The sequence below is a fragment of the Macaca mulatta genome, chromosome 7 (genome assembly GCF_049350105.2).
Source record: "Macaca mulatta isolate MMU2019108-1 chromosome 7, T2T-MMU8v2.0, whole genome shotgun sequence".
Classification (NCBI taxonomy): Eukaryota; Metazoa; Chordata; class Mammalia; order Primates; family Cercopithecidae; genus Macaca; species Macaca mulatta.
In genome coordinates this window covers 8,939,625-8,966,634 of record NC_133412.1, presented here as the reverse complement: position 1 = coordinate 8,966,634, position 27,010 = coordinate 8,939,625, and the positions used below count along the sequence as shown (strand labels likewise).

General features: G+C 40.5%; 1 protein-coding gene and 1 non-coding gene across 11 annotated transcripts in view; one reads left to right on the top strand and one right to left on the bottom strand.

The window, feature by feature from the left end:
• The window catches only part of ENTREP2 (endosomal transmembrane epsin interactor 2), a 443,707-nt gene that overhangs the window by 331,846 nt on the left and 84,851 nt on the right, over positions 1-27,010 (bottom strand). The window contains exon 1 of one of the 10 annotated variants that reach the window (XM_077939053.1): positions 2,078-2,207. The exons of the other annotated variants lie outside the window; for them this stretch is intronic. The gene's annotated coding sequence lies outside the window, so the exon portion shown is untranslated. Of the gene's footprint in view, positions 1-2,077; positions 2,208-27,010 lie in introns of those variants that run through there. 10 annotated transcript variants of the gene reach the window in all.
• LOC114680006 (small nucleolar RNA SNORA32) lies at positions 26,247-26,362 on the top strand. The gene has a single exon (XR_003732083.2). It is a non-coding gene; the product is annotated as a small nucleolar RNA SNORA32 (small nucleolar RNA).

The following is a 27,010-nucleotide window of genomic DNA, read 5'->3' as shown; positions in this document are numbered from 1 at the left end:
ACCGTGTGGGGACTTAGGTACCTCCTTAGCCACACAGTTCAAAGTCATTTCTGGTTTTTTTTCCCTTTGGAGACAGGGTCTCACTCCGTCACCCAGGCTGGAGTGAAGTGGTACAATCCTGGCTTACGGCAACCTCCCGGGTTCAAGTGATTCTCATGCCTCTGCCTCCCAAGTAGCTGGGATTATGGACATGTACCACCACGCCCAGCTAATTTTTGTATTGTTAGTAGAGACAGGGTTTCACATGTTGGCCAGTCTGGTCCTGAACTCCTGACCTCAAGTGATCCGCCCGCCTCAGCCTCCCAAAGTGCTGGGATTACAGGCGTGAGCCATGGTGCCCGGCCAAGGTCATTTCTCAGGGGGATCTTTTGTGTAGATGTCTTGTCTTGCTCATTACATATTGATTTTTCCCAGTTTTATTTTTGGAAAGAAACCCCATTTTCCCATTGTGGAAGCACCTCCTTATATAAGGCAAATGTATGAACATTTTTATCCTGCAGAAACCTGTGTGCCCTACATTGTATGATCCAGAATAGATTCTGGCCCTCCACCATAAAAAGCACATGTTCACACCAAAGCCAGCAGAGACGTGCGGCACTGAGAGAGAGAGTGTGGGAGGGGGTGACAGGAACGGTCTGTGAGCCCCCAGTCCTCACCGCACAGATGCCAATAACCACTGCTACTTCCGAGGAGCAAGCTGGAGACAGAACGCTGAGCGGGTCCAGGCTCGCAGCGGGCTGCGTCTGCACACACTCTTGGTGTCATCGCTACTGCCGGCCTGCACAGGAAGGCCCACCCTGCCACAGCGGTCCCTGCACAGGGCTGAGTCCTGTGACCACAGCCCCATTAAAAAATGCTCTGTGCTCCACCCAGCTCCCTTGGCAACCTCACAGGGTCCCAACCTCAGAGCAGGACCCGGAAGGACTGTTCACTCACCACGCCTTGGAATGCATTCAACTTGGCGGTGGCCCGAAGCTGACTCTCACCAGGGCAGAGGAAAAAACACAACCCAGCGGGCAAAAGAGGCGGAGGGAGGAGAAGCAGGGGGCGAGGGGGCAGGGCTGGACGGAAAGAAGGCGACACCAAGGGCAGACACATCCCTGGAACTTCACATGGAAAGAAGTGAGGAGGAGGAGGGGTCCTTGAAGGGCCGTACCATCCCACAGAGGGGACATCAGGCTGTCTCAGAGAGGGGTACGGGTCCTGAGAAGCTAGCTAGCGCCTCTGACGCCAGCCCTAGTGTCCACTGTCCCAGATCGACAGTGCACCCTCTCCAGGTGGGCCTTCCTGAGAGGAGAGACCTCCAGAGAAGCAGGATCCAGGGAAGGGCGAGCTGACCCATGGGGACAGGTCTCCTATTTCCCTTCTCAGGACATCCCTGCCCAAGTGGTCAGCATCTGTATCTTGTTCACAGTAAGATCTGCTCATGAGACAAGAGCCACTAAGAAACATTCACAGACAAGATAATTACATTTGGGGAAAATGTGACAGATCTGAAGTGAAAACAAAGGCCAACTTACAAAATGTCAAGAGTCCAACAGCCTGAAATGCAAAGCAATAATACACACATATACATTGTAGACAGCAAATTATACTCTTCAAAAGGAAACTTTAGCTCTAAATTTTTATAACTAAAATCTGCAATTCTTTTTTATCCCCCCAAATAACGACGTTTTTAACAGGAGACTGGCTATTTACGTAACACGTTCAATAGCATGAAAAGCATTTTGTGTATTTCATTATATGTCTACTGTTTCAGAAGCCACCATAAAGTTGACCACTTGCCTCTGCCACCGCATAAAAGGGAAAAAGTCTATGTGTAGTTTTATTGGACTCACTGGGAAGCCATTAGCTGACCCTCCATTATTTTCAGGCTTCTGAGCTAAACCGGGAGAAGAAAATGGCATTAGAATGCCTGTTCACCAAACAGCCACTCAGTGGCTGCTGCCGCAGACACCAAGGAGGTCAGCATGGGGCCCACAAAGAGAAAGGACACATCCCTCTTCGTGGTCCAGCCACCAAGGTTTCACCACCACCAGGCAGGGCCAGACCTGGACATGCATCCCCAATACCCTACCTCTGCTGCTGACCACCCTGTCCTTTCTGGATACTTCTGGACCTGAGGACAGACATTTCCCTCGACTGCAAAGATGAGGCAGAAATGCCACCTGGAAGCAGGGGACAAGTGAGTCTCTCCCACTTCCCTACAGGAGAAGCCACAGAGGCACCAAAGTGAGGGTGGAGAAACGCCAACTGCCAGCAAGGAGTGGCCAGACCTCTCACACACTGCTGGTGCCAGCGGACAGTGACGCTGCCACCCTGGAAAACCGACTGCAGCCTCGACAACAGTTGAACATAGGCACACCCCGCGCCCCAGCAATTCCACTCTCCTCGGCACACACCCATCCAAACAGGCGCGTATGTTCACCAAGGCCACGTACAAGAAGATGTCGGCAGCATTGACCCTAAGACCCCAAACTGGAAACTACCGTAGTGCCCATCAACAGCACACCCAGTAAGTAAGTGTACTCACACAAGAGAGCACTCTACAGCAATACACATGAATGAACCACTCCGCAATACAGATGGCTCTTCACAAACACACTGTTGAAAGTGTAAGAGATCAGACACTAAATAATACATGTTGTATGAATCCATTTATATAAAGTTCAAAAGCAAGAAAAAATAATACAGGATGCCAAAAATCAGAAGAAACGTTCCCTTTTTGGGGCAGTAAGTAGAAGGGAGCACAAGGGTGACCTTGAGGTGCAACTGATGTTCTGCCTTTGGGTGCCGACTACACAGAGACATTCAGTCTGTAAAAAACATACTGAGCTATACACTCAACTGTTTGTGCAGTTCTCTGCATGTATGTTAGACTTCAACAAAAAGTGCAAAAAAAAATTAAGGGCTGAGGAGAGAAACTGTTGCTAGGAGACAAAGAAACGAAGATTGTGGCTTTGGTTATTAGCCCTTAGAGCTTGGAGAACTGTGGATACATGCTGAAAGCCCATTAAATTTTTCAAGGAATCTTAGGACCAGACAAACACCAAACCTGGCCATCGGTGGTCTCTGATTACTCTGCAGCTACCAATCTCCAGACCTGTGCCTAACAGAACATGGCTGAGAAAAAGCTGCAGGCCTGGGGAGGGGACCCTGTCCATCTCAGACATGGCCGGGGAAAATGGTCCAGGAAGATCTCCATACAGACCATGCGTACCCCCTACGCAGGGCAGACTCAAGGCTGTACCCACTTGGGGAGGGGGTGGGTGTACTTCACGTGGGCATGGGCATTCCTGAGCTGTACACGGGTAAGAATGGACTGGATGGCCCTCACTGGTCAATCACTCCCCTGCAAATCAAGCTCTGCTTCCCTCTGGGAATCACTGTCCAGCAGAAGCATAAGACAAGCCTTGGGTGTACTTTACAATCTCCTCCTAGCCACATTAAAAAGAGTAGAAAGGAATTAAATTTAACAATGTATTTTCTTCAACCCAATACATTAAAAATATTATCCTTTCAACGTGTAAACAAAATAAAAAGTATTAATGAGATGTTGTACATTCTTTCATGTACCTCAAGTCTTTAAAATCTGTGTATGATGTAGTTTGGATATTTGTCCCCGCCCAGATTTCATGGTGAGATATAATCCCTGATGCTGGAGGTGGGGCCCCGTGGCAGGTGTCTGGATCATGGCGGCAGATCCCTCATGGCTTGATGCCGTCTTCGTGATACTGAGTTCTTGCAAGATCTGGTCATTTAAAAGTGTGTGGGGCAGGCGCGGTGACTCACGCCTGTAATCCCAGCACTTTGGGAGGCTGAGGCCTGCGGATCACGAGGTCAGGAGATCGAGACCATCTGGCTAACATGGTGAAACCCCGTTTCTACTAAAAAATACAAAAAATTAGCTGGGCGTGGTGGCAGGTGCCTGTAGTCCCAGTTACTAAGGAGGCTGAGGCAGGAGAATGGTGCGAACCCCAGAGGCGGAGCTCGCAGTGAGCCGAGATAGCACCACTGCACTCCAGCCTGGGCGGCAGAGCAAGACTCTGTCTCAAAAAAAAAAAAAAAAAAAAATTGCGTGGCACCTCTCCAACCCCCGCTCCTGCTCTCCCCATGGTATGAAGCTGCTCCTGCTTTGCCTTCCGCTGTGAATAAAAGCTTCCTGAGGCCTCCCCAGAAGCAGATGCTGCTATGTTTCCTGTACAGCCTGCAGAACCAAGAGCCAATTAAATCTCTTTTTTTAATAAATTACCCAGGTTCAGGTATTTCTTTATAGCAACACAAGAAGGGCCTAATACAGTGGGTGTTTTACATAAACAGCAGCACATGGCAAGCAGCACCAGCCACACGTCAGTGCTCAGGAACCAGCTGGACAGCACAGCTATGGGAAGGAGGACCTGCTCCCCACTTCTCCGCCCCTAAGGGCTGTTGTGAAGAGCTTTGTCTGAAATTCTCTCTCTCTCTCTCTCTCTCTCTCTCTCTCTCTTTCTCTCTCTCCCCCCTCCCTCCCTTTTGCTCTCTTTCTCTCTTACACACACACACACACACACACACACACACGCTGGGACGTAGAATGAGCTGTTCTAGCCCTCTAGCCACAGAGGTCAAGTCAATGAGAGATCTGCCAGGAATCTTGCAGAAGAAACAAACGCTCTTCCCACGGGGCTGAAGGTGAGAGAAAGGATGAGAGGTCTGTCACTGTAGCAGCTGCGTGAGGCCATGAGGTAGAGGCTGTCTAGGAATGGAGCCACAGAGAGAGGAGAACAGAGCCCAGGAAGAGAGGAAAAGCAATGTGGTTCTGTGGACATGGCTGGAACCTCTGCATCAACAGATACATCCCCTACTCTTGGAATTTTCAGTTTCATGAGCTAAAACATTTGCTTTTTCACTACGCAAATCTGGGTTGCACTGATGTGATCTGTGATTAAAATAGTCCTAGATAATACACCTCATTACTCTAATTATCTCTGCTTTTTTTCCCTTCTGGCAACTTTAAAGTTTCATATTGTTGTTGAATTCTTCTTACTGATTCAAGTTACTAGTATGCTTTTAATAACATGTCTGAATATATCCAAGGCTCAAAACAAGGCATTTCTTTTGAAGCTACAATTTCAGTTTTAAGGGCTCATCCTACGAAAATAACCAGACAAGTGTCCAAAAATGTGTATACAAGACCATTCACTATAGCAAAAAAAAAACACACACACAAATGACAAACGCACACTGAGAAATAAGTGGGTGTCCAGTCCTAAGGAGATAGCTTCCCTGTGGCACAGAGGGCCCTCCAGTGGGCAGTGTGCTTCGTTCCCTGCGTGGACAGCACCCTGGTAGGGCAGGGAGGCCACAGGCTCACTGGAGCACAGTCAGAGAAGGACGTGATGTGAAGAAAAGGAGCTGGATGTGGTGGAAGGAAGGGAACATGTGGAGAGTTAGGCAGGGCATGGGGAGGCAGCATGGGGCCCGCTCTCCCAAGTCCCAGAAGAGAGGAGGAGAGTCCAGGAGGGGGAGGAGGGGCAGAGCCTGCCAACCTGGACTGCTGTCAGAGCAAACCTGTGCCAGAGCAAACCTGGTGGACACTGGTTTGGACGCACTGAACATCCCATTTCCCGGGCCGTTTTGACTTTCCGAAGGTGTGAGTGGGAATCCAGAAAACCTCACAGCTGCAATTGGGGGATGAGAGTCTGGGAGGTAACAGCTGGGCAGTGTGGAGGGGAGACAAGGGGACCACCATGGCGAGGCGGCGAGGTGGCTCCCAAGGACCAGATGGGGGATGCGTCAAACACTCAGGAGTCCTACGGAGGAACCCAGGGGAACTGAGTCAGCAAGGGAAAGTCCCCAGACCACACCCAAGCACAGGAGAACAGATGACAGCAGTAAGCAGGTGGAGAAGGAGTGCTGCCTTGGGGGTCCATGACGCCAAAGGATGCTGTGCCCAGAGTCTCTGCTCCTTGCCCCCAGTGACATCAGACAGTTACACCATCCCTGCTCCCAGATGCCATTCTGAAGAGGAGCCTGCAGGGCAGGCAGAGGCTGAGAAATTTGAGAGGCTCAGCACTACCTATGGGGCGCTTCTCAATCAGAAGTATGCATAGGAACTTTAAAGTAGTTTTTTCCAATTCTGTGAAGAAATTCAGTGGTAGCTTGATGGGGATGGCATTGAATCTATAAATTACCTTGGGCAGTATGGCCATTTTCACGATATTGATTCTTCCTATCCATGAGCATGGTATGTTCTTCCATTTGTTTGTGTCCTCTTTTATTTCACTGAGCAGTGGTTTGTAGTTCTCCTTGAAGAGGTCCTTTACATCAGACTGGATTAAGAAAATGTGGCACATATACACCATGGAATACTATGCAGCCATAAAAAAGGATGAGTTTGTGTCCTTTGTAGGGACATGGATGCAGCTGGAAACCATCATTCTCAGCAAACTATCGCAAGAACAGAAAACCAAACACTGCATGTTCTCACTCATAGGTGGGAAATGAAGTGAGATCACTTGGACTCAGGAAGGGGAACATCATACACCAGGGCCTATCATGGGGAGCGGGGAGGGGGGAGAGATTGCATTGGGAGTTATACCTGATGTAAAGGACGAGTTGATGGGTGCAGCACACCAACATGGCACAAGTATACATATGTAACAAACCTGCACGTTATGCACATGTACCCTAGAACTTAAAGTATAATAATAATAAAAAAAAAGAAAAAAAGAAAAAGAAAAGAAAGTTTATGTCAACTCAGTATCATGCATGTCTATCAGCACCGTTTTTTCAACAGCATGTGCCCAATTTGTTAGCATTTCTTAGCAATAAAGCATTTTTTAAAGTAAAAAAAAAAAAAAAGAAGAAGAAGTATGCATAGGAATCCCATGCGAATGCCGTTAAAATGCGGATCCTGCTTCAGAATATCTGGAGTGGGGCCTGAGACCCTGCGTTTCTAACAGGCTCCCAGGAGATGCAGAGACTCCTAACGGATGGGCCACACTTGGAGTAGTAAGGCCCTCAGGGACCTCTGTGAATGAAACAATTAAAACATCCCTCCCACTCTCAAGCAGATGCAAGATTCATGCAGAAGACAGACTCATTATACAAAAAAAAAAAAAAATTAATAAGGAAGACACACATTCCCTCCACATCTGAGATCAGTGTGAATACTGCACTCTGCAACTCCACTACACCTACTTACAATCTAATAAAAATTCTGAAGGAAACATTTACAAGGCATAAAGATTAAAAATATTAAATTATATGTTTAACATAGCCTGGCTAAGTGCACCCTGGGGGTTGAAGGCAAGGATAAGGCCATACGGAGAAGAGCAGTGCCTTGATCTTCCTCTATAAATCAGTCACTTAGTCCTAGACACAATTTGCCTTGTTAGGACTGCAATGGTTCTCTGACTTGATGAATAAGCGGTTCCTGCCTTCTACCCCCACATGCTGCCAAACATGACGTTTTTAAGGTTTATTTAATTCATACACTTTATTATTTAGAGCAGATTTCGGTTCACAGCAAAATAGAGCAAAAAAGGGCAGAGAGTTGCCATATACTCCCCCTCTCCCCAGAAGTACAGCTTTCTCCACCAGAGTGGTATATTTCTTTTTCTTTTTCTTTTGAGACGGGAGTTTCGCTCTTGTTGCCCAGGCTGGAGTGCAGTGGCATGGTCTCAGCTCACTGCAATCTCCACATCCCAGGTTCAAGCAATTCTCCTGCCTCAGCCTCCCAAGTAGCTGGGATTACAGGTGCCCACCACCACATGCAGCTAATTATTTTTTGTATTTTTAGTAGAGATGGGGTTTCACCATGTTGGTCAGGCTGATCTCGAACTCCTGACCTCAGGTGATCTATCTGCTTTGGCCTCCCAAAGTGCTGGGATTACAGGCGTGAGCCACCGTGCCCGGCCGGTACATTTCTTACAATCAATGAACCTACACACTGACACATCATTATCACCCAAGTCCGTGGTATACATTAGGGTTCACTCTTGGTGTTGTACATTCTGCAGGTCTGGACAAATGTATAACAACATGTATCCACTACTGTAGTATCTTAAGGGACAGTTTCACTGCCCTCTGTGCCCCGCCTATTCATCCTTCCCTCCCTCAAACCTCTGGCAACCACTGATCTTTTTATTGTCCCCACAGTCTTGCTTTATCTGGAATGTCATATCTTGGGAATCACAGCAGTATGCAGCCTCTTCAGACTGGCTTCTTCCACTTAGTAATATGAATTTAAAGTTCCAGATCTTTTCACAGCTTGATAGCTCATTTCTTTTTAGTGCTTGAAAGTATTACACTGGATGTCTCACAGTTTGTCAATTTACCTACGGAAGGACATTTCCACTGCTTCCAAGTTTTGGCAATTATGAATAAAGATGCTATAAACATCCAAGTGCAGGCTTTTGTAGGGCCATAAGTTTTTAATTCATTTAGGTAAATACAAAGGAGTATGACTGCAGGCTCATATGGTAAGAGTATGTTTCATTTTGTTAGAAGCTGCTCAACTGTCTTCCAAAGTGGCTGTGGTATTTAGCGTTCCCACCAACAATGCATGAGACTTCCTGTTGCTCCACCTCCTCATCAGCATTTGATGCTATCAGTGTTTTGGCTTTTAGCCATTCTAACAAGTGTGCAGTGGTATCCCACTGTTGTTTTAATTTGCACTTTCCCAATGACATATGATGTTGAACATCTTTTCATACGCTTATTTGACATCTGCAGATCTTCAGTGAGACGCCTGTTCAGGTTGTTTGCTCATTTTTTAATCAGTTATTTGTTTACTTATTATTGAGGTTGAAGAGTTATTTGTATATTTTGAATAAAAGTCCTTGATCAGATATAATTTCTGCACATATTTTCTCCTAGATTTTTCTTTTCATTCTCTTGACAGTGTCTTTAGCAGGGCAGAAGTTTCTAAGTTTAAGGAAGTCCAGCTTACCGATTTTTTCTTTCATGTATTGTCCCTCCGGTGTTGTATTTAAAAAATCCATCACCAAACCCAGAGATTTTCTCCGATGTAATTTATGAGGAGCTGTATAATTTTATGTTTTATACTTAGGTCTATGATCTGTTTTAAAGTGCATTTTTGGGAAGAGTTTGCATGCGGGCCTCTAGCTGTTCCAGCACCATCTCTTGAAAAAACTGTCCTTTTGCCCTTGAATTGTTTTTGCTCCATGTTTCAGATATTAGCTAACTATATTGTGTGGTCTAACTAGTTAGAAATAAATTGTCTATTATTTCATTAAGACCACACTATCTTGGTTACTTTAAGTAAGTGTTGAAGTCGAGTATTGTTAGTCCTCTAACTTGGTTGATCTCCTTTGCTATTGTGTCAACTATTCTTCAACTTCAGAATCAGTTTACTCAATCCTCAAAATAACTTGCTGAGATTTCTGATCATTACATTTTTTAAATAACTACAAAATGACTGATTTTATTAGTTTGTTGGAAACTGCCTATCTGGCTATAGTCTACATTTCAGCTATTATAAAATCTGCAAGTCCTCATATAAAAGCTTTCACACTATAATGACCTCACTGCTGAAAGCCTCTTCTGCAGTCCTGGAGCTCCTGCGGGATACACGCTGCACGCACAGGTAGACACGTGCAACCCGGGAGGGCAGCCGGGGCTTTCCCAGGATGTCAAAGCTCAGAAGGAACCAACAATTTTAAAGATTTTTAAAAATGTTTTAATTTGTTACAATACAGGTTGAAAGCAAATAGGCTCCTTCAAGAGTTAGAACATTCACATCTAATAGCAAGAATGTTCAATTAAAACAGAAAGTTACCCTATGGCCCTTCCATTCATGATACCCATTCATGAGCCTCGGCATGGGCTGCAAGTGGATTTGGGGGCCCCTTTCGAGATCTTTAATTGTTCAGAGGGCATTCCACTGCCCTAGTGGAAGGAATAAATCTGTCACATCACCCACAACACGGCTAGTTCTAGAGGGCCAGGACCATGGCCCAGAAGCAGTACTGCATGATTAAACTTCTCTTCAAGTGTCAGATCCCAAACTGTCCATAGTGTACACATGCATTGTAACAAACACAACCACTACCAACAGAAAATAATCATTCATATGCCATATGTACATGCATGCGTGTACACACACACACACACACACACAGACTCTCACACACTTGCTTTTTATTTGCTTGTCTTTTACTGAGAAAAGGGATTATCATATACGCAAAAAACAGATTTTTTAAAGTAATCATGCTAACAGAAACACTCAGCTAAGATGCTATTCTATTCATTTATAAACACCTTGCTTCCTAAGGACCTGCCACACCTTAACCCATAGAGCTCACTTGTGGAATAAATTCTTTACTGAATGAAATATGAACTTAAGTCACAAAGTATCTATTGACTATGATACGGAAAAAAAGCCTTTTAAAAGCACGTATTATCATATGTAAATACAGAATGTGAACTAAGGGTTACAGCAGGAAAGAAAACACTAACTGGTTATGAATTCGAATTTTTATTTGTCTATTGCTTGAAGGGTTTTATTGGGCACTTAGCCTGTTTAAAGCATGAAAGCTTTAACCCTAAGACTCACCCTGCAAGCCAAAAGCATACTTTGTTGGCATTTCTGGCTTCTGGCCTGGGACATCAGCAAAAAAGCAGAGTAGACAGCTCCAAGGGTCCATCCTCCACAAAACCATTGAAAATTCAAGCAAAAACTGACAGAATCAACTTTGTCAGGATAATGAAAACAGTCAATGCTTCGCAGCAACCAAGCAAAAATGGAATGGAGAGAAAGGCAAAATAAAAGCAGGAGGAAGGCTCTGCAGTGTTTTCATCTGCCCAAATCCACCCTCCTCTCCAGCTCCACAGTGCGACGGTCTTGAAGACAGCAGCAGTGTTTCCAGTGCAGGACCTGGCCCCTGGTTCCCAAGGGTGCAGAGCAGACTTAATTCACACAGAATTGTGTTTGCTCTAACCTGCCGGGAGGCTGCTGAAGGACTGACTCAAGGGGCCCCTCTCTGTTTTGTGTAACAGAATGCACTCAGGACAGAAAAGCAGCAGGCACTCCTGGAAAACACTAGAAGGCAAATGAGCAAACTGCAGCCCCTGGGACAGAAGATTACCATTGAGGCACATGGTAGAGTGCCAAAACCATGAAAGAAAAGGCTGTGGACAGGGTTTCTTTAAGAAATTCAGGCATTCAACACAAGGAACTCAAACATCTCAACAGCAAAGAACAAATAATCCCATTAAAAAGTGGGCAAAGGATCTGAATAGACATTTTTCAAAAGAAGACCTACAAATGGCCAGGAGGTATATGAAAGAATGCTCGACATCCATCACCAATCATCAGGGAAATGCAAATCAAAACCACAATGATATATACCATCCCAACCCAGTTGCAACGGCTATTATCAAAAAGACAGAATGTATTAAATGCTGGCGAGAATGGAAGGGGAACTATACACTGTTGGTGGGAATGTAAATTAGTACAGCTGCTAAGGAAAACGGCATGGAGATTTCTCAAAAAAGTAAAAACAGAACTACCATATGATCCAGCAATCCCACTGCTGGCTGTTTATCCAAAGGAAAGGAAATCAGTATGTTGAAGGGATATCTGTACTCTCATGTTCGTTACAGCACTATTCACAATATCTAAGGTAGGAAATCAGTCTGAGTGTCCATCAATGGATAAAGAAATTGAGAAAATCATAACAAAATGGATACATTGGTAAAGAAAATGGGAGACACACACACACACACACACAATAGAGTACTACACATACAAAATAGAGTACTATTCACTTAAAAAGAAGGAAATCCTGCCTTTTTTAATAACATAGATAAGCCTGAAGGACATTACACCAAGTGAAATAAGCAAGCCGGAGAATGATAAATACCATGTGATGTACATATGATATACTATTTGGCCATAAGATAGAATGAAAATGGAAAACTATCTGGCCATTAAAAAAAAAAGAATGAAATCCCATTCGGGCACAGTGGCTCATGTCTGTAATCCCAGCACTTTGGGAGGCCAAGGCGGGCAGATCACTTGAGGTCAGGAGTTCAAGACCTGCCTGGCCAACATGGTGAAACCCCATCTCTACTAAAGATACAAAAATTAGCCTGGCGTGCTGGTGTGCACCTGTAATCCAGCTATCCAGTAGGCAGAGGCAAGAGAATCACTTGAACCTGGGAGGCAGAGGTTGCAGTGAGCCAAGATTGCACCTCTGCACTCCAGCCTGGGCGGCAGAGCGAGACTCTGCCTCAAAACAAACAAACAAACAAAACAATGAAATCCTGTTATTTATGGCAACATGGATCAGCCTGAAGTATATTATATTAAGCAAAGTAAGTCAGGCACTGGAAGATAAACACCACATGATCTCAACCATATGTGAGGGCTGAAAAAAAATGAGCTCATGGAAATAGAGAATTCCAATTGTGGGTGCGGGGTCTGGGAAGGGTACCCGGGAGTGGGAGACGGTGAGAGGTTGGTTAATGGATACAAAGTTGCAGCTAGATGCACGAGTTCTGGTGTTCTACAGCACTATAGGGTGAATATGGTTAACTATAAATTATTATATATTCTCAAAAAGCTAGAGCAGAGGATTTTCAATGTTCACAACACAAAGAAATGAGGTGATGGATATGCTAATTATCCTGATTCAATCATTACACATTGTATACACATATTGAAATATCACTCTATATCCCATAAATATGTACAGTTATTATTTGACAACTAAAAATAAAAGGGAAAAAGAAATTCAGGCATCCCAAAACACCTGTGTATATGGGGGAATGTAGAAAGCCATGTGCATGCCCAGAGCAGAACGCATGCTCAGAAGAGAACTGAGAAGACCCCAGTCTTTCACCTCCGGATGAGCTCTAGGTTCAGTATAAACAAGAAATGAAAGTTAAGGCATAGCTGTAAACAGCCAGGCTAAGAGTTGAAGGAGGACTCCACCACAGAGCTACTCCATACAGATAAGCAGAGTCAGTCTCCTCTTTCTCTCTCTGTCTCTGTCTCTGTCTCTCTCTCTCTCTTTTTCTCTGCCTCTCTCTCCAACCACCTCGCTCTCTATCATGTTTTGGCATCTGGTGCTCAAGGAAATCTCTTTGACAGCACTAGCTGAACAAACAACTAAACACAGACTTCAGAGATCACACGCAGTAAGGAATTACAGATCTTGCAAAACTCTAGTCTCTAGCAAGCAACAACAAACCCAAGCAACAACAAACCCTGAGGTGGGGGAAGAATCTGATCTCCAGAGTTACCTCTGTTTAATATGCAAAATGTCCAGGTGTTTGTTTGTTCGTTTGTTTTGAGACAGGGTCTCACTCTGTCACCCAGGATGGAGTACAGTGGCTCGATCTCAGCTCACTGCAACCTCCACCTCCTGGATTCAACTGATTCGCCTGCCTCAGCCTCCAGAGCAGCTGGGATTACAGGCATGCACCACCACACCTGGCTAATTTTTCTATTTTTAGTAAAGATGAGATTTTGCCATGTTGGCCAGGCTGGTCTCAAACTCCTGACCTCAAGTGATCTGCCCACCTTAGCCTCCCAAAGTACTACAATTACAGGTATGAGCCACTGTGCCTGGCATATTCAGTTTTCAACAATAACTTATGAACCATGTAAAGAAACAGAAAATATGGCTCATTCACATGAGAAATTAACAAACATTGTCTCTGAAGAAACACACACATTGGACTTACTAAACAAATACTTTAAATCAACTGCCCTAAATATGCTAAATGACTTAAAGGAAAGAATGGAAAAGGAGCTAAAGGAAATCAGGATAAGAATGTATGAACAAATAAGTGAATTGCAATAAAGACACGGAAATTATAGAAGGGAGTCAAATTCTAAGGTCAAAAAGTACACTAACTGAATTTTTAAAAAAAATATCACTAGAGCATCTCAGTAACAGACGTGACTAGGCAGAAAAAAGAACCAGTGAATTTAAAGACAGGGCAATGAAAATTATCCAGTCTGAGAGGAAGAACAAAAATGAAAAAAGACGAACAGGTATGAAACACCATCAAGCAAACCAACACCAAGTACATAGCAGGAATCCCAGAAGGAGAGGTGAGAGCGAAAGGAACACAAAGAATATCTGGAGAAATAACCACCAAAACTTCCCATACATGATAAAAGATACAAATCTACACACACAAGAAGTTCAGTGAATTTCAAGTGGGATAAATACAAAGAAATCCACACCGAGACACATTATAATCAAACTGTCAAAAAGCCAAGGGCAAAGAGAAAATCTTGAAGTCACCAAGAGAGGAGCCACTGATTCACATAAGGGATCCTCAAACAGATTAACAGCTAACTTTTCTCATCAGAGACCAGGGGACCAGAAGGCAATGAAATGACATTTTAAAGTGATGGGCAGGATGGGGGCATGCTTCCAACCAAAAATTGTACGATATATCCTATAAAACTACCCTTGAAAAAAGAAGGAGAAATTCACACCCACATATTGTATGGCTCCAATTGTATAAAATATCAGGAACAGGTAACAATTCATAGGGACGTAATTCAGACTGATGGCTTCCAGGGCCTAGGAGAGTGGAAATGGGGAGAAATGATTTAATGAGTATGGGATTTCCTTTGGAGATAATGAAAATATTTTGGACTTCTATAGAGGGAGTGGTTACACAACAGTGTGAATGTACTAAATGCCAAAGAATTATTCACATACAAATTATTACTGTTATGTTAATTTTACCTCAGTAAAGAAAAATAAAAAATGGGAAAAAAAACCCAGCTTCTGACTAACTGACCGAAGTACCAGCAGTAGCAGCAGCAGCATGGATTACCCTGAGATCTCCTCCTTCCTTACCTGCAGGGCCAAGAGAAATATGGAGCGAGCGTACTGATTTAAGATAATACGCTAACTGGGTGTTTGTAGCAATATCAAAAAGTAATTTAATATAGACTAATCCATATGGAACCATGATCTGCCAAGGACATGAGCCACCTGCCAGTCAAAGTAAGACCTTGCCCTGGGGTGTAGAGAGGAAACATGGGAGGATGATCTTTATCAACAGTCAGCAACAGGAGAAAATTCCACACGTAAGGGTGAGCTGAAGTTTGATTGTTTCTTTAATTTTGCATGTGCATATTTTACAAGGATATAAGAGCAGTTCAAAAAGTATTTTAATTGAATTTATTCTACACATAGGTGCATCCCAATGCCAATTACTGGCATCAATTCTAAACCAATTAATAAGAAGATACGTATTTTACACATAGACTGTCATGTCTGCCTGGGAATCCCATGCACAACCCCAATGGTGGCTGTCCATCAGAGTCTGCAGCTCTGTGAAAGAGAACTTACAACACTCTAGGTGAACAGGCCACTGCCTGACACCGCCCACAAAGCTAGGCACATTTGCACATCTGGGTATCATCACTCAGCTTCACAACCACAGGCCACGATGGCGTAGTTCTTCCAACTAGGCCATGCTGACAGAGAAGATGGTTGATGCTTTAGATGCATCCTGAGGTTTTGCTACAAAGATCACCACAAAAATGTTCAAGCATCAAAATATTTTAATTCTTCTGAAATGAAACTTAACTTTCTCTAAATAGCTCAGCAATAAAATTCAATAATTCTATTGGATTCAAAGCAGTTTAACAATGGAAAATGAATTATATAGTCAGAGGTGGTCCATTCTGGCTCTCCAGTGAACATGAGTTCACTGTCTAGACTTGTTGAGTGGGAATACCTGCACTTTCCGGGACAAACCATCACTTCTTTTGCTCCCTACAATTTTAAGTTCCAATCTGGCGAGCCCGGGTCCCTAGGTTTCATATTCTAGAGGCCTTTAAATCTAAAGAGTCCTTGGTTAAACGAAAGGGCAAAGTAAATCTCGAGAACTTTCCTCCAGTAGCTACCTGACCGCATTCAAGAAAGAAATCTCTGTATTTTCCTTCAACTTCTCTCACACAGTCCAAAGTTGCTGGGAGAAGGTAAAGGAAAAAACATGAAGATTTATTTCATGGAGATAGCCAGCATAGGGGGAATTATTTACCTTTTCGACTTAGAACAGCTAGAAAACAAGTTTGCAATCATGGTCATCCCCTGTCTCACAGTACACGTTAGAGTTAAGGTACAGAATTGACAACCACACCCTTCTGACTGACACTATATACACATCAATCTTGTTACTCAACTGCGGGGGAAAAACTGTTTCCATCAGCTAGACCTTTTCCTGCACTCCATGAAAAGCTCAAAAACTCAGGATGTCAAACTTAAAATTTTTGCAATCACATAGCAAGGCCCAATCTGTCAAAGCCATACGATTCACTGCTTTTATTTCTACTGCTGGTTTGATTTTTTTTTTTTTCCCTAGCTTATGGGTTTCAGGGCAGACAAAGGCAGCTAAAAGTCTCAGGGAGGAAAAGAATTTCCAGTAGGCTGTACCACAGCCATTACCATTTATTGCAAGTAACTTTCTTCACTTCTCAACCCCACAGTTTAATCACCTGTATAAAACTGGCACAGTAATACTCAGACTGCAAAGTCATTGTAAGGATTAGCAGTAGCATGAGGAAAACATCAGCTCATGTTAGGAATGCACTGATTATTACCTGGAATTATTTAGATTGATTAATAAGTTCACATACATATAGTGGGAAACACCTTGGTCTAACATTCTTTGGTTCCAATTATGATTATGCTATCATATGATTTCCATGTGATAGAGAGCAAGTCATAATTATCACCATTGTAAAAGGAGAAGTACATTCTACTTTAGGTTGACAAATTGTATTCTATAAAACTCTAAGAAGCTAGGCAGATACCTCAAGAGCCATGAGGACTCAACAGGAAGGCTGCTAAATTCTATGAGCTCACTATCAGTTATGACCTTCAAGTGCTGAAAATATTAATATAGAGGTATAACTTTTCCCGACAAGAAATAAAAGGCAATTACCATTTTAACATGCTACCAAACACACTGCCCATTGTTAAAATAATTGTTAAAATTTTTGTTGAGGCTGGGCACGGTGGCTCATGCCTGTAATCCCAGCACTTTGGGAGGCCGAGGCAGGTGGATCACCTGTGGTCAGGAGTTCAAGACCAGCCTGGCCAACATGGTGAAACCCCATCTCTACTAAAAATACAAAAATTGGCTGGGCGTGGTAGCATACGCCTGTAATTCCAGCTACCCAGGAGGCTGAGGCAGGAGAATTTCTTGAACCCAGAGGCGGAGGTTGCAATGAGCGGAGATGGTACCATAGGAGAACTGCTTGAACCCAGGAAGCGGAGGTTGCAGTGAGCTGAGATCGCGCCATTGCACTCCAACCGGGGCGACAAAGTGAGACTCCATCTCCAAAAATAAAAGAAGTTTTTGTTGAAATAAATTATTTTAAGTAAGAGTGACTTCAGTTAAAATCCTAATTAGTGAACTTGTTAGTAATTCTATAACAGTATTTCCAATGCTTCCCTGACAACTCTTTTTACCTCGTAAAGAGAAGCTATGCAAATCCTGAGGCAAACGGCACACTTAATGCTGAGCATTTTAAAAGCATTCTCAGGCAGAAAGATTGCTTGAGCCCAGGAATTCAAGGCTGCCATGAGCTATGATAACACCACCGCACTCCAGCCAGTGTGACAGAGTAAGATCCTGTCTCTAAAAATAAATAAATAGATCAGATAGAAATAAACAGAATGAAGACAGATGGATGGATGGATGGATAGATAGACAGACAGACAGACAGACAGACAGATAGATAGATGGAGAGATAGACAGAGAGAGATACCAAAAGCATTCTTGGCCAGGCGCGGTGGCTCAGGCCTGTAATCCCAGCACTTTTGGAGGCCGAAGTGGGCAAATCACCTGAGGTCAGGAGTTCAAGACCAGCCTGGCCAACATGGTGAAACCTCATCTCCATTAAAAACACAAAAAATTAGCCGGGGTGGAGGCTCATGCCTGTAATCCCAGCTACTCAGGAGGCTGAGGCAGAAGAGTTGCTTGAGCCCAGGAGGCAGAGGTTGCAGAGAGCCATGATCACACCACTGTACTCCAGCCTGGCCAACAAAGTGAGACTCGGTCTCAAAAAATTTAAAGAAAGCATTCCCAATGAAGACACAGCAAAAATGCTCACCTTCCCTACTACTATTCAATATTTCATGGGAATTCCCAGCCAGCACAATTAAGAAAATAAGTAACAAGGATGGAAAAGAGACAATATTATCATTCTTCACTGACAGAATGATTACGTATAAAATTCAAAAACATATACAAAGTATCAGACCTAATAAGAGTTTGGAAAGACTATAGGGAAAAAAAAAAACTTTAAAAACGCTTTCCAATATTTCAATAACAATCAATTAAAACAATTTTTAGAATTAGCAATAACCTCCACCAGGTACCTAGAAAAAAACTAAGACACAAGAACTTTATACACAAAAAATTGTGCCAAAATACATTAAAATGTATTCAACTTTTCCAGCTTTATTGTGGTATAAGTGACAAATAAAACTTGTATATATTTTAGGTGTACAACACAAGTTGATACACATATACACTGCAAAATGATGACCACAATCAGGACAATTAACATATCCATCACCTCATGTAGCTACCATTTTTATCCTTGTGGTAAGAATACTTAAAATCTACTCTCTTAGCAAATTTCAAGTATACACAACATTATTATTTTAGTTATAGCAACATTAGGTCTCCAAAACTAACTCATCATGTAACTGAAAGTTTGTTCCCTTTGACCAGCACCTGCCCATTTCCCACAGGCCCGGCCCCCTGCAACCATCATTCTCCTCTCTGTTTCTATGAGCCATGTCTCTGGATTCCACATATAAGTGAGACCACGTGGTATTTATCATTCCCTGGCTTGCTTATTTCACTTACTGTAATATCCTCCAGGCTTATCCATGTTGTTCAAAAAGGCAGGATTTCCTTTCTTTGAAGGTTGGATAATACTCCTCTGCCTGTGTGTTCTTCTCTGTGTGTGTGTGTGTCTGTGTGCTTGCATGTATGTCACATTTTATCAGTTCATCCACTGATGGACATTAGGTTGTTCCCCTATCCTGGCTATTGTGACTGCTGCAGTGTACATGGGGGTGTAGATTTCTCTTCAAAACACTGATTTCAGTTACTTTGGATATACACCCCGAAGGAGAACTGCCGGATCATGTGGTAGTTCTATAACTTTTTGAGGAACCTCCATGCTGTTCACCATAATGGCAGCACCAATTCACATTCCCAGCATCAATGCATAAGGGTTCCCTTTTCTCCACAACCTCACCAACTTTGTTATCTGTTGGTGTTTTGATAACAGCCATTCTAACAGATGTGAGATCCCATCTCATTTTAGTTTTGATTTGTATTTCCCTGATGACTGGTGATATTGAGCATTTTTTCACATACCTGTTGCCGTTTGTACATTTTCTGTGAGTTGCCTTTACGTGTCATTGTTTCCTTTGCTCTAAAGAAATATTTTAGTGTGGTGTAGTCCCAGTTATTTGTTTTTACTGTTGTTGCTGGTGTTTTGGGTGTCATATTCAAAACATCATTTCTAAGATCCATCTTATTGAGCTTTCTCTCTCTGTTTTCTTCTAGAAGTTTTGTGGTTTCAGGCCTTTACTTTAAATCTTTAATCAATTTTAACTGGATTTTTGTGTACAGTGTCAGGTAATTCTCCAATTTCTTTTTCTTTCCTTTTTTTTTCTTTTTTGTAGGAGGATATCCAGTTTTCCCAACACCATTAATTGAAAACCATGATCCTTTTCCCACTGTGTATTCACGGCACCCTTGTCAAAGACTGGTTGACCATATATGCATGGATTTATTTATGGGCTTCCTATTCTGTTCCATTGGTCTATGTGTCTGTTTTTATGCCAGTACCACGTTTTTTGGCTACTACAGCTTTGTAACATAATTTAAAATCAGGAGATGTGATGACTTCATTTTTGTTCTTCCTGCTAAAGACTGCTTGGGCTATTCGGGGTCTTTTGTGGTTCCATATGAATTTTAGGATTGTTTTTTCTATTACTGTGAAAAGTGCCAATGAAATTTTGATAGATTGCGTTGAATCTGTAGATCACTTTGGGTATTATGAATATTTTTATAAGATTGATTCTTCTGATTCATGACCATGGGATATTTTCCCATTTGTGTATTCTTCCAATTCTTTTATCAATGTTTCATAGTTTTTGGTGTATTGATCTTGCATCTCCTTAAGTTTATATGTTATTATTTTTGATGCTATTGTAAATCAGACTGATATCTTAATTTCTTTTTCAGATAATGTGTTATTACTGTACAGAAACACAACTGGTTTTTATATCCTGCAACTTTACTAAATTCATTTATAGTTCTAATTAGTTTTGGGGTAGTGTCTTTAGGAATTTCTATTACAAGATCACACCTCCTGCAATCAGAAACAATGTTATTTCCTCCTTCCCATTTTGGATGCCTAATAAAATAAAGAAATAAAATTCTTTTTATTGCCTAATTGCTTTGACTAGGATTTCTACTACTACTTTAAATAAAAGGTGAGAATGGGCATCCTGTTCTTGTTCCTGATTTTAGAGGAAAAGCTTTCAACCATTTATGGTTGACTATGATGGCAGCTTGTGAAATATGACCTTTATTGTGTTGAGGTATATTATTTCTATACCTAAATTTGTTTAGAGTTTTTGTCATAAAAGATTGTTGAATTTTGTCAAATGTTGTTTTAAATATTTATCGAGATAATCATATAATTTTTGTCCTTCATCCTTTCTGTTAATGTGTTGTACCACACTTACTGATTATTTATATTGAACCATCTTTGTATCCCAGGGATAAATCCGACTTATTTGTTTAATATGCTATTGAATTCAGTTTTCCAGTATTGTGCTAAAGATTTCTGCATATATATTCATCAGGGATATTGGCTTGTAATTTTCTTTCCTTGTAGAATTTTTGCCTGGCTTTGCTATCAGGGTAATGCTAGCCTCATAAAACAACTTGGAAGGTGTTCCTTCTCGCTATGGTTTGAATATGCTCCTCAATGTTAACGTGTTAGAAACTTCATCCCCAATGCTACAGTGTTAGGAAGCAGGGCCTAATGGGAGGTGCTTAGGTCATGAGGGCTCCATCCTTATGAATGCATCAATGCTGATGATAAAAGAGCTTGAAGCTGTGCGTTCCATCTCTTGCTCTCTCACACTCTCTTTCTCTTCTGCCTTCTGCTATGCAATGACATAGCAAGAGGGTCCTTGCCAGATGTGGGCCCCTAGATCTTGGACTTCCCAGTCTCCAAAATTATAAGAAATTAATATCTTTTCTGTATAAATTACCCAGTCTGTGGTATTTTGTTATAGCAACACAAAATAGACTGAGACATTTTCTCTTCAATCTTTTTGGAAGAGTTTGAGAAGCACTGGTATTAATTCTTCTTTAAATGTTTGGTAGAATTCATCAGTGAAGCCATCAGATCCTGGACCTTTCTTTGATAGAAAGATTTTTGTTACTGATTCAAACTTCTTACTCATTATTAGCCTGTTAAGACTTCTTTTTCTTCATGATTAAGTCTTTGTAGGTTGTGTGTTTCTAGGAATTTATCCATTTCTTCTGGGCTAATTTATTGGCATATAAGTGTTTGTAGTACTCTCTTAGGATCCTTTGTAATTCTGTGGTATCAATTGTAATGTCTTCCCTTTCATTTCTGATTTTATTTTAGTCTTCTTTTTTCTTAATCTAACTAAAGATGTGTCAATTTTATTTATCTTTTCAAAAAACCAACTCTGAGTTTTGCTGATCTTTTCTATTATTTTTCTACATTCTATTTCATGTATTTCTTCTCCGATCTTTACTATATCCTTCCTTCTACTAACTTTAGGTTTAGTTTGCTCTTCTTTTTCTAGTTTCTCAATGTGTAATGATAGTTTGTTTATTTGAGATCTTTCTTTTTTCTTCATGTAGGCATTTTTCACTATAAACTCTCATCTTAAAACTGCTTTTGCTACATCACCTATGATATGGTTTGGCTCTGTGTCCCCATGCAAATCTCATCTTGAATTGTAATCCCCGTGCGTTGAGGGATGGAACTGGTGGGAAGTGACTGGATCACAGAGGTGGTTTGCCCCGTGCTGTTCTTGTGTTAGTGACTGAGCTCTCACGAGAGCTGATGGCTTTTAAGTGTGGCACTTCCTCACTCTCTCTCTCCTGCTGCCTTATGAAGATGTGCCTTGCTCCCCTTCACCTTCTGCCATGATTGTAAGTTTCCTGAGGCCTCCCCAGCCATGTGGAACTGCGAGTCAATTAAACCTCTTTTCTTTATAAATTACCCAGTCTCAGTATCTTTATAACAGTGTGAAAATGGACTAATATACCCTAAATTTTGATATACTGTGTTTCCATTTTCATTTGTCTCAAGATATTTTTTAATTTTCCTACTGATTTCTTCTGACCCATTGGTTGGGAGTATGTTGTTTAATTTCCAGATATTTGTAATTTTCCCAATTTCCTTCCATTATTAATTTCTAGTTTCATACCACTATGATCAGAAAGAAATATTATATAATTTGATATACAATTAAAATGTTAAATAATTTCAATCTGCTTAAATACATTAAGACTTGTTTTGTGGCCCAATGTATAATCTATCCTGAAGAACGTTCCATGTACACCTGAGAAGAATTTGTACTCTGCTGCTGTTGAATAGAATGTTCTGTGTATATCTGTTAGGTCTACTTGGTATAAAGTGTAGTTAAAGTCTAATGCTTCCTTACTGATCTTCTCTCTGGATATTCTGTCTGTAGTTGAAAGTTAGGTAATGAGGTCCCTCATTATTACTGTATTGCTGTCTATTTCTCCTTTCAGATCTATTAATATTTGCTATATATTATTTAGGTGGTCTGATGTTGGGTACATATACGATTATTGTATCCTCTTAATGAATTGATCCCTTTTTCATTACATAATGACTTTCTTGGTCTCTTTTAAAGTTTTGTAATCAAAGTCTACTTTGTCTGATATAAATATAGCTATCCCTGCTCTCTTTTGGTTTCTATTTGCAAGAAATATCTCATTCCTTCACATTCGGTTTATGTATGTCTTTAAAGCTGAAGTGATTCTCTTACGGCATCATATAGTTGAGTCTTGTTTTTAAATCTATTCAGCCAATCTATGTCTCTTGATTGGATAATTTATTGCATTTACATTCAAGGTAATTATTGATAGATAAGAACTTTCAATTGTCATTTTGTTAATTTGTTTCTGGATGTTTTGAGGATGCCTTCATCCTTTCTTCCTCTCTTGCTGTCTTCCTTTGTGACTTGACGATTTTCTGTAGCAGTATGCTTTGATTCTCCTCATCTTTTTTGTACCTACTATATGTTTTTGCTTTGTCATTACCATGAGGGTTACATAAAGCATATTATAGTTATAACAGTTTAAGCTAATAAAAACTCAACTTATTTATTTGTTTTGAGACAGAGGCTTGCTCTGTTGCCCTGGCTGGAGTGCAGTGGCATGATCATAGCTCACTGCAGCTTCTAACTCTGCAATCCTCTCACCCAAGCCTCCTGGGTACCTGCGACTACAGTGGCACACACCAGGCTAATTTTTTTTTTTTTTTTTTTTTTTTTTTAGAAATGAGGTCTCACTATGTTGCCCAGGCTGATCTCAAACTCCTAGGCTCAAGCAATCCTCTTGCTTTGTCCTCTCAAAGTGCTAGGATTACAAGTGTGAGCCACCACGCCCAGCCAAAAACTTAACTTTGATAACATACAAAACCTCTACACTACTTTCTGACAGTGAAGTGTAAGTAAATTCTTCCTAATTGGTAATTACATATTGTGTAAATGAACTAAACTCTCTCTAAGAGAAAGGCAGAGATTGGCAGAATGAATTAGAAAATGGTGGAACTATATGCTGTCTACAAGAGACTCACTTTAGATTAAAAGGCAAAAATAGGTTGAAAGTAAAAGGACATAAAAAGATATTTCATGTGAACAGAAACCAAAATAGAGCTGGAGTATACATACTAATATCAGATGAAATACCCTTTAAGATAAAAATTGCTACTAAAAACAAAGAAGCACAATATACACTAATAAAATGGTCAAGTCATTAAGAAGATACTGCAATTATAAATATACCACACCTACCAACAGAGTCCTAAAAATACACAAAGCAAAAAATTGACAGGACTGAAAGACAAAATAGGGAATTCAACAATAATAGTTAGAGAATTAAGTACCTCAATTTCAATAATGGCTAGAACAAATAGAATAACAGCAAGGAAACAGAAGACTTGAACAACACTATAAACCAATCAACTTGACATCTATAGAACACTCAACCCAACAACAGCAGAATACACATTCTTCTCAAGTGTACATGGAACATTTTCCCAACAAAACATATATTGGGCCAAAAAACAAGTCTTTATAAATTTGTAAAGATTCAAATAATGCAAAATATGTTCTCTAATCACAAAAGAATAAATTTAGAAATCAATCACAAAAGGAAAACTGGAAATTCACAAATACATGCAAATTAACATGCAAATTAAGAGACCAATGGGTCAAAGAAGAATTTACAAGAGAACTTAGAAAATACTTTGAGATAAAATAAAGATAAAATGCAACATACTAAAGCTTAATCTTGCATATCAGAGTTTAATCCATTTGAATAAAAGTAGTGCTCAGAGGGAAATTTATATCTGTAAATGCCCTCACTAATAAAATAAAAAACTCTCAAATCCATAATCTAATCTTCTACCATAAGAAACTTAAAAAGGAGTAAAATAGATCTAAATCAAACACACACACAAAAGAGACTGGAGCCAAAATATATTAGAAAATAGAAAAACAACATAGAAAATCAACAAAACCAAAGTTGGTTCTTTGAAAAGATCAACAATACTGACAAACTTTAGGCTGAGCAAAGAAAAAATAGAAGACTCCAATTACTAAAATCAGGAATGAAAGAGAGGATATCATAATTCTAAGAAAATACTATGAACGCTGGATACCATCAGATTAGATACCCTAGATGAAATGGACAAATTCTTAGAAACACACAATCTACCAAAACTGACTCAAGAAGTAATATACCTGTAGCTAATAAAGAAATGAGTCAATTTTTCTTAAAAAAATCTTCCAATGAAGAAAGCCTCAACAAGCTGGTTTCATTGGGGTACTCTACAAAATGTTTAAAGAAAAGTTAACAACAATATTTCTCAAACTCTTACAAAGAGTAGGAGAGAAAGGAATACTTCCTAATTCATTCTGCAGAAGTGAAACACATCAAAAGTAAAAACTACAGATCAAAAACCGTTGTGACCACAGATGCAAAAATTATCAACAAATATTAGCAAATGGAATCTAACAGCATATGAAAAGGGTTATTCACCATGACCAAGTGGAGTTTATACCAGAAATGTGAGGTTGGTCCAACACATAAAAATTAATCAACATAATAAAGCATATTAGCACAAATCCACATGATCGTCTCAATAGATGCAGAAAAAGTATTTGACAAATTCCAACATCTTTTCATGATAAAAATTCTCAACAAATTAGAAACAGAAAAGAAAATTTCTCAACCTGATAAAGGGCATCCTTGAAAAACCAATAGCTAACATCATACTTAACAGGGAAAGACTGAAAGCTTTGCTCCTAAGATCAGGAAGAAGACAAGGATGTCTACTTCTCACCACTTCTATTCAACATTTTACTGGAGGTTATAGCCAGGGCAAAAAAGAATGTTCTAGGCAAGAAGATGAAATAAAATGCATCCATACTGAACAGCAAGAAGTAAAACTATCTCTGTTCACAGATGACCTAATGTTATATAGAGAAAACCCTAAATAATGAACACATATACGTATTAAAGGTAATAAATTCAGCAAGGTGACAGGATGTAAGTTCAATGCACAAAAATCAGTTGTATTTGTATACACTGACAATGAAAAATTTGAAAATGAAATGAAAAAAAACAATTCTATCAACAATACCAGTAAAAAGAATGAAATATTCAGAAAAAATCTAACTAAAGTGTAAGACATATACACTGAAAACCATAAAACATTGTTGAAATGAATTAAAGAAGATCAAAATAAATGAAAATATATCTAATCTTAATGGACAAATTCAAAGTAATTCCTTTGAATTCAAAGTAATTCAAATCTAATTCCTTATCTAGATTTTCTTTTGCAAGGATCAACAAACTCATCCTACAATTCATATGGAAATTCCTGAAACCCAGACAAGTCAAAATAAGCTTGAAAAAGAACAAAGTCTTTTAGAATGCAGTTTCTCATTTGCTGTGGACATGACCATAAAAAAATTTCCCAGTAGGTTTTCTATCTGCTACTTTGCTATCAATCAGCTTATTGGGAACAGCTGATTAACTGTAATAGAAATGCAATACAAATACAATGTGAATCACGTGATTTTTCTTTTTTTTCTAATAACTTTCATCAGTAATCAATGAAATTTTAAAATTCTGCTAGATCTCTTGAATCATGCAAATGTGCTTTGCCTTTGTATTGTAACCCTTGTGGGATGCTAATAACCAAGCAGTCTGTAGTAGAGTTAACTCGGGCTGGTTCTAGGACTCATTCATGTTCACTCGCTGTACAATCATCTCTGGAAATGTAAAATTTACTTTTATATTGTTATGTAGGGCTGACAGGACAGCTGGATCAGTTTCATTAAAAAGGGCAAACTTGAAGATCTTTTGACTCCAGCTTTTTAGGGGATCTAAAGTGACCTTGATGGACAGTGGAAGAAATCACAACATGGAATTCCTTGAATAAAAATTTATTGACTTTAAATAATTTTGTCTAATGCTACATATACACAATTTAAAAAAACCTCTTTACACTGTTTCTAGAAAGTCAGCATGTATTTCTGTCTCGAAGTTTCTCTAGTGTTTTCTGTGGAAGGAATAAAAATTTAGTAGTTTCAAAAAAAAAAAAAAAAAAGAACAAAGTGAGAGGAATCACTTTCTGATTTCCAAATTTACTACAATGCTACAGTAATCAAGACAG